The sequence below is a fragment of the Carassius auratus genome, unplaced genomic scaffold (genome assembly GCF_003368295.1).
Source record: "Carassius auratus strain Wakin unplaced genomic scaffold, ASM336829v1 scaf_tig00216387, whole genome shotgun sequence".
In the NCBI taxonomy this organism is placed as follows: domain Eukaryota; kingdom Metazoa; phylum Chordata; class Actinopteri; order Cypriniformes; family Cyprinidae; genus Carassius; species Carassius auratus.
Window position 1 is genome coordinate 165,286 of NW_020528544.1, and position 8,865 is coordinate 174,150.

Here is an 8,865-nt window from a genome sequence, read left to right on the forward strand (position 1 = left end):
TACTACACTTTTTAAAGCAAAAGCAGTGTTTAAATACCTCATTCAATCATGCTGCAAAAAAAAAAAAAAAAAAAGGAACAAAAAAGAAGCTTTTCTTAAGTGAGTATTTGGAATCGAAATTAAGTGCATTTTACTTATTAAAACAAGAAAAATTATATTAATGCAAATGGAAGCAAGGATATTTTTTTAACCCATTGGGAGATAATTTGCAAAATTAGACAATTACACTTATGATACCTTATGTAGAAAAAAAACATCTTGATTTAAGAATCTTCAGATATTTTCATTGGAAACAACAAGACAATAAGTAAGAAAAGCATTTTTTGTATTGCAGGTACATTCATAGATTGCTCATATTTTCATGATGCAGACAGTGTTAAAGTGACAAAAATGGCATGTCCTCTTATACTGAATCATGTACTGTAGATGAGGAGGATGCATTAATTGGTAAGGAATTACATTTACATCAGGACAGGATTATTTAGATGTTTTTTTTTTTGCCATATCCGTGTGCATATTTATTTGAGCAGAAACATTTTAAAAAGTAGTTTTCTATAAAACATTAGGGATGCAGAGCACATTAGTAAGGCCGCTGTATGCAGAGCAGAAAGGAAAGTGTGTCTTGATCTCATGCTCTTATAATATTTGTGCAGTTTTCTGAGCACAAACCCATGGAAAATGAAGCTGATTACTGTATGGAATGGAAGGGTAGTTGGAGATATATGCCGTAACCACCACCACAGTAATTACATTTATTTATCTTTGTTTCCTACAAATACAAAAGAAACAGTTATAATTTTTCCAGTTGGATTTTAACATTCTTCTAACACTTGATTTTGTGGCCATCTCCTCTTCATCTTGTGGAGGGCCATCCAAAGTGGAATTAGCATCGTCAAGGAAACAGCTCTCCCAAATCACTTAATGACAAATACATTCTGATCTTTTGCACCTGAACTGCATTAAACAGAGAAGGAAGTGTGAGCTAGATCTCCAGATCTCATCTAATGTTTTTCTCTCCTTCAGCTTGCATCTTTCAGTGACTAATGAGCACCATGCACATGGACACAGATTGCACAGCATGAAGCCATCCCCCTCCACCAGAGCACACCCCACAGATAACCTCACTTTGTTCAAAAAATTAGTCCTCCTGGGGATTTTTCTTGCATACAACACCTTGTTAGTGTCTGTGCTTTTCACACACCTTGCCTCATTATTTTTGCGAGCGTTCTTACTGTTGGATGAGTAGAATTCAGATTTCATTTCATTACTGTAATTAAGAAATTCAACAGTTTGGATTAGAGAACATTTATTTGTAAAAAGAAAATAGACACATAATGATATTTATTTAATATGTCAAAAGTATGGTGACCCACACTCAGAATTTGACCCATCCAAAGAGAGAGAGAGTGTGAGTGTGTGTGCACGCGCGCACAGCCATTTATGCTGCGGCACCCAGGGAGCAGTTAGGGGTTCTGTGCCTTGCTCAAGGGCACCTCAGTCATGGTATTGCCAGCCCAAGACTCAAACCCACAACTTTAGGATTAAGACTCAAACTCTTTAACCACTAAGCCACAATTTCCCCCACTAAGACGTGGTGTGGCAGGAGCTGCCCTTAGAAATAAAACTAAAAGTGACCTATTTTTTATACATTTAATGAGTTGAGTTCCCTGATCACCTTTACTGCAGCTTTTATGAACTTTTTTATGAACTTTGAGGCTTTGATCAACTTTTATGAAGTTGAAATTTATCCAGAGATTTTTGATCTTCGGAAACTGCATTATTTTCAAACTGTAATCTTAGTAATCTTAGTATTTTCAAAAAGTAATCTTAGACCGCGGGGCAAAACGAAAGGTATTTTATGAGGACATTTAAATAACCTATGTGTGTCATCAAAACATGAACAAATTGAAAATCTGCTTTTGGACTCAAATCTAGATTTCTTGTGTTTGTCTGAAATATGGTTAACTAAAACTTCTCCTAGTGTTGCTTTGGCATTGCCTGAGTTTAAATATTACAGACAGGATAGTAAAGTTGGTAGAGGAGGAGGGCTTCTTATTTATGTTAAAGATTATTTGACAAGTAAACAATTCCTTGATTGTTCTAGCAGTGAATGAAGAGGTATCATATTGATCACAAGTGCAGTATGGAGTACCTCAAGGCTCAGTTCTAGGGCCGCTACTCTTCACGCTTTATATGTTACCCTTGGGAGATATCATCGGGAAACATGGTGTTAGCTTTCACTGTTATGCCGATGATACTCAGCTCTATATTTCTTTGCAGCCCGGTGAAACACACCAATTTGAAAAACTAACGGAATGCATAGTCGATATAAAAAACTGGATGATAAGTAATTTCTTACTGCTATATTCTGAAAAAACAGGTGTTAATTATATGACCTAAAAACTCTGCAATATGCAATAACTTGAATATACAAAAGATGGATTGATGGCTGCTCTGTCAATTCTTCGTCATCAGTTAGGAATCTAGGTGTGCTATTTGATAACAATCTTTCCTTAGAAAGCCAAGTTTCTAGCATTTGTAAAACTGCATTTTTCCATCTCCAAAATATATCTAAATTACGGCCTATGCTCTCAATGTCAAATGCAAAAATGTTAATCCATGCATTTATGACCTTAAGGTTAGATTATTGTAATGCTTTATTGGGTGGTTGTTCTGCATGCTTAGTAAACAAACTACAGCTAGTCCAAAATGCAGCAGCAAGAGTTCTTACTAGAACCAGGAAGTATGACCATATTAGCCCGGTCCTGTCAACACTGCACTGGCTCCCTATCAAACATTGTATAGATTTTAAAATCTTGCTTATTACTTATAAAGCCCTGAATGGTTTAGCACCTCAGTATTTGAATTAGCTCCTTTTACATTATAATCCTCCATGTCCGATGCATTCTCAAAACACAATTTGAGTAATTTGATAATACCTAGAATATCAATATCAACTGCGGGTGGTAGATCCTTTTCCTATTTGGCACCTAAACTCTGGAATGACCTACCTAACATTGTTCGGGAGGCAGACACAGGCTGTGTCTGAAATCACATACTTCCCTACTATATAGTATGGAAAAATCAGTATATGACAAATTAGTATGTTTGAATCTTTTGCGTTCATAAAAGAGTAGACGAGAATTGCAATAATTCTCGCGAGATTCAGTTGTATGTATACTTATTTTGCATTCTAATCACTGATCGATAATATATCTATAATATAGATCAGTGGTTCTAATATGCCTACTCACCTACTATATAATAGGGGAAAAAAAGTATGTGAAGAAAGAAGTACGTTCGAAACCTCAGTATTCATAAAACAGTAGGCGAGAAATCCCCTGATATCATACTGCTTCATCAAAGATTCTGAAGGGTTCATCGATGGATACTTTTTAATCCCAGAATGCCACGCAAAAGGGATAAATCGTCATCGAACGTGAAGGAGAGCAGTGACGTGGGTGTTTTTCAAAGGTGAGTATTAATAAAACAAACACAGTTCCCATGTGATAAAATTGTATTTGTTGAGCTACTGTAGAGTAAACTGTTGATTTTGTTAAGGTGTAAAGACGCTAGCCAGTAACACTACGGTATAATTGTTAAAAAAACAACAACAACAAAACATGTTTTATTATGTAAAGCAAACAGCGGAGCTCCACTAAGCACATGTAAGTGGATTTGCATTAACCATATACATCTTAAAGATGATTAAATGTCTATTTAATATAAGACAGGAAAATGGAAAAAGAGCATTGCAAAAGGTTAAATCACATTAACAGACATCTGAGTGAGAGATTTGTGTGTTATTATGTAGAATTCAATGTCAACACTGCTTTAGATGAATATAAGTAATGTAAATATATAAATCTTGCAACACGTGTCCCGAGCTCTCGTCAGCGTTGCCCTGGAAACACCTGCACCTGCTCGTCACGGGCTGAGCGGCCACACCTGCACCCCATCAAGCTCTGGTTATATAAACAAACAAACGAACACAGCATTGAGAGATATCTACACAAGACTTGGCTAATCTCTTGTTTGTTGGAGCAATGTGTGACCACCAGCCCCACTGCACATGGGAGGGCACCAATTGATGAAGAAGCCAAGCACCAAACTGCCTCACACCAATGCCCTTTCACCCCCATACCTTCAATAAAATCCAACCTTCGGGGAACTTACCTACATCCTCGAGTCGTGTCCTTCACCTCGCCACACTGGTGGAGAATGCGGGTATGACAGTGAAGAAGACAAACAACGACCCTTCCCCACATGGCATTTCCCTGTTTTGTTTTTTTTTCTCCTCCTTGCCTCTTCTCTGGTTTCCCCAGGTGGTGTTCTTCCCCCTGACGATGGAAGAACTGCTTAAGCACCTTACCGAGGTGAGCATTCGCCAGCAGCAAATCATGCAGCACATGGCCTCCCGGCAAGGGGAAACTGAAAGTGAGCTCACTGCGCTCCGCCTGGCTACTGCCCCCCGAACTCCACTACCTGACCCCCGTGAGCCCATGCCCACTGAAGCACCCCGCTTTCCGGGATGACCTTTGCTGGCAGGATGCGCCGTGTACACAGAAAATGCGGCGCGGGCGGAAGTGAAAATAAATGGCCACCCATTCCTTGCCCTGATGGACTCCGGCAGTGTGTTCAGCCTGGTCAAAACTTCAGTCCTACCCCCGGACAAAGCTGCCCATCACCTGTGCGCACGGCGACAGCCGTGAAGTACCTGCGAAGCGGGTTACCATCGCAGCGCCAACCGGCACCTGGCCAATAGATGTCGGGTTCGTCAAGGATGTGCCAGTACCCCCGACGGCATCCCGTGTTGCTGGCATCAGACAGCCCCAAGGACGGTGAGTCATGGATTCTCCCGGATATGGCCAGCTTTCACAGGTCTGTCAGGGTCCACTCCCCACTCTCCCTGCTTCTCCATAGGAACAGGACGACACCCTCCCCATCAAGCTCTGGTTATATAAACCCTGCAAACGAACACAGAGGTGAGAGATGTCTCCACAAGACTCGGCTAACCCCTTGTTCTATTGTTCCTGCAGAGAGCAGTGTGTGACCGCCAGCCGCACTGCACATGGGGGAGCATGGACCCACACCACACTAGCGCACCAATTGAAGAGGAAGCCTAGCACCGAGCACCAAACGTCTCACACCAACGCCCTTTCACCCCCATACCCTCAATAAAATCCACCCTTCAGGGAACTTACCTGCATCCTCGAGTCATGTCCTTCACCTCGCCACAATCTACATTAAGTAAACATAAGTTATCTGTTTCATTTGACCATTAGTAATGTTGTTAAATCGTGGAGCTCTTGAGTTGGGTAAAAAGTGACTGAACACCTCAGCAACTAGCTCAACATGTAAATGCCGTATATCACAGATAAATTACAGAGGAAACTGACTCTTGTCTGGATGTTACAGGGACAGATGAGACACGTGTGTTTATCTGCTGAAAAGAGAAATGCTGCCATCAAAGACTTTCAGTGAGTACACTACAGCCATCAATAAAACCTCTTTTAGATCTTAAGTTGTAGTTTATTTTAATTATTTCAAACAGAGTTATTAGAGATCTTTTCTGATTCTTGATTGCTATACATTTGATGCACATATTTTGTGGTGGAGCAGGTGACAGCGGTATTTGTGGAAAAAACCTGAAACCAAAATATAAAGTAAGATCATTCTGTTACTTCTAATACAGAAATGAAATGACACGGTGTTGATGACTGCTTTTGTTTTGTGTTTGTGAATCTTTATAGGATCTGGAATGTCTGCAGACTGCTGTATGGACTGAAGATGGAGAAGAACACAGCAGCATCCTGGACATGGTCAAGTGTAGGGCTGGGACAACGCGTCGAGGTCATCGATGACGTCGACGCAAAAAATACGTAGATGCAAAATATGCGCATCGATTCGTCGACCTGTTTTTATTTTAAAAAAAAAAACGTTTGCAAAACGTTTACCTTATGTGCGCTGAATATACGCAATGGCCGGATCAACATTCTGTCCAACGTTATATAACCAATCCAGGGGGTTTTCTGCATTGATCTTTTTTTTGGTGGCTGTCAAAGCCTTATTTGATCCGTGAGTGATGTAGAATGCTGCGCCTGACAGGACGCGTATGAGATAGAGCCCCGGCTGTGCGTGCACACTTACAGTCTTCAAACAACATGAGCGCTTCTTGCTCTCTCTCTCCCTTGTGCATATTAAAGTGGGGGGGAGTGAAATGCTATTTCATGCATACTGAGTTTTTTACACTATTAAAGAGTTGGATTCCCATGCTAAACATCGACAAAGTTTCAAAAATTAAGTTGTACGTTTGAAGGAGTATTTCTGTTCCAAAAATACCTCTTCCGGTTTGTCACAAGTTTCGGAAAGTTTTTTTCGAGTATGGGTCTGTGTGACGTTAAATGGTGCGGAATTTCCTTATATGGGTCCTAAGGGCACTTCTGCCGGAAGAGCGCACGCTCCCGTATAGCAGAGCACTGAGAGCACAACAGACATTCACTGATCAGAGCGAGAGCATCGCGAAATGTCACAAAAGAAGTGTGTTTTTGGTTGCGAGTGCAAGATAACCCTGCACAGATTACCAAAAAAAAAAAAAAACAGCATTAAGGGACCAGTGGATGGAGTTTATTTTTACAGAGCATCGACGGAGTTGTGCAAGTGTTTTTGTTTGTTCCCTGCATTTCAAAGATGCTCGTTTTACAAACAAGGTTCAGTTTGACGCCGGATTTGCATATCGTTTATTTCTTAAGGATAATGCAGTCCCAACGAAAAAGGGTCACGATCGTGTGTTGGAACCGCAGGCGGTGAGTAAAACTGCTTCAAATATCTCGGTGTTGTTAACTTAGCTATCGGCACGTAAGCACATCAAGTAAACAACATGCGATGTTGGCATCAGACTGCACTTTCCACATGTAACGTTACAGCTCAAAAAAAAAAAAAAAAAAAAAAAGACTACATAAAGTGGAACTTAGTCATTTTCCAAAACCACTAAGCAAATATATACAGTTTCAGTACATACCACATAGAGACGTCCTGCTGTAGTCATTGCTGATGCTGCTCTTGTTAAATTTCAGCCACTGGATCTGATTCTGGATCATAAATATACGCTGAATCTGACTGTTAGCCATGGTTTGTTTTGGATGATGTTTTTTTCCTCACGATAATGTCACAGCTTCCAAACACTCTCAACAAAAGCTTACTCGCATTCGTGATTCTTTAGCTCCGCCCACACGTCACGCCTCCAGTCGCTCGTGTTTTTCTGGGAAAAATCAGTACAGACTATCTTTCTCTTATGAATTTTATAAAACTAAAGACTTTTTGGAGTTATGAAGGATGCAGTACTAATCTATAGGTACTCAAGATTAACAGGATATTGAGTGAAATCAAGCATTTCACCCCCCCCCCCCCAATCAAAATCATTAGACACTATAGAAAAAGTGCGAAACACCAAAGTTTCACGTGCGCTCGTGCACTCACAGTCTTCAAACTACACGAGCGCTCTCTCTCTCCCTCGTGCATATTAAACAAAATCTTTAGACATGAAAAAAAAGGGGCGGAATGCCAAAGTTTCACGTGAAGCATTCAGAGATTTTTTTTTTTCTTCTCCATGACAGGCTGCTGGCTCCCACTGTTAATTTTTATTTTTAAATTTTTTGGAAAAACACTCTCTGTATTAGCTCAAAGCCCTCCAGTTTACATTGGTTACTGTATTCTTTCAATTGCCCTAAACAAGTATTTTGGGTTTATTGAATGCTAGACATCAAGTTGTTGTTATTTTCATCTGAAAGAATAACTTTTTTCAGTAAACAAGGCCCTATGTCAGTGATCCTCAAATCTGGCTCTCGAGATCCAGTTTCCTGCAGAGTTTAGCTCCGACTCTAATTAAACACACCTGCCTGTGATTTTCTAATGATCCTGAAGACACTGATTAGCAAACTCATGCGTGTTTGATTAGGGTTGGATCTCGTGAGCCAGATTTGAGGATCACTGCCCTATGTGTTCAGTAAGCTATGTGTTTTCAAGGTTTTATTGAATGCTATCTCTATACAAGTGCAAAGTAATGCATTCTTAGTCAGTCTTTTATTTTGTAATTTTAAGAGCAATAAACAGATTGCAATGTTAAGGAATCATGTTTTTTTTTTTTTTATTCAGATATGTAAATCAACAAGTATAAATTGCTAGTTGTCAATTAATGGGGAGATAATTGAAATCGAATCGGTCTGAAAAAATTAATCGTTAGATTAATCGATGCATCGAAAAAAAAAATTGCTAGATTAATCGTTTATCCCAGCCCTAGTCAAGTGCCATGGGTGAAATGCTCAATCACTGCATCTCCTCTCGTTTTCTCATCAGGACCAGAGGTTGCTGTGGTCTCTTCATCCTTAGAGACCCCAGAGCCAGCGAGAGCATCTAGAGAAAGACCATCATTGAAAAATGATTTAAATTTAACCTTGCTTCTAGCAAATCCATATGCTTTCTAAAAGAGCCATGGTCACGTTATCCTTCAGAAATTGTTCAGATATTCTAATTAGATGCTAACATAACATTTCTTCTTCTTCTTCTTCTTCTTCTTCTTCTTCTTCTTATTATTATTATTATTATTATTATTATTATTATTATCACTGAAAAAAGCTTTACTTAAGATTTTTTGTAGAAATGTTTTAAACACTTTGATAAAGTTGAATGAGCAATTAATAGCCTATAGTTGCATTTATAATTTTTCTATATAGTTGCATTTATAATTTTTCTAATATAGAAACATTGTTAATAGCTTCACTGTAACTTTTGAATTTATCATGGAAAAAATTTATCATGGAAAAAAATTATCATGGAAAAAAAGGTTTAGTTTCGTTTTTTTTTATT

The 8,865-nt window shown here is 39.2% G+C and overlaps 1 long non-coding RNA gene across 1 annotated transcript; it reads left to right on the forward strand.

The window, feature by feature from the left end:
- The first annotated feature begins 4,649 nt into the window (after positions 1–4,649).
- LOC113097897 (uncharacterized) lies at positions 4,650–5,473 on the forward strand. The gene is made up of 3 exons (XR_003288947.1): positions 4,650–4,841; positions 5,040–5,250; positions 5,419–5,473. It is a non-coding gene; the product is annotated as an uncharacterized LOC113097897 (long non-coding RNA).
- The last annotated feature ends 3,392 nt before the right edge of the window (positions 5,474–8,865 follow it).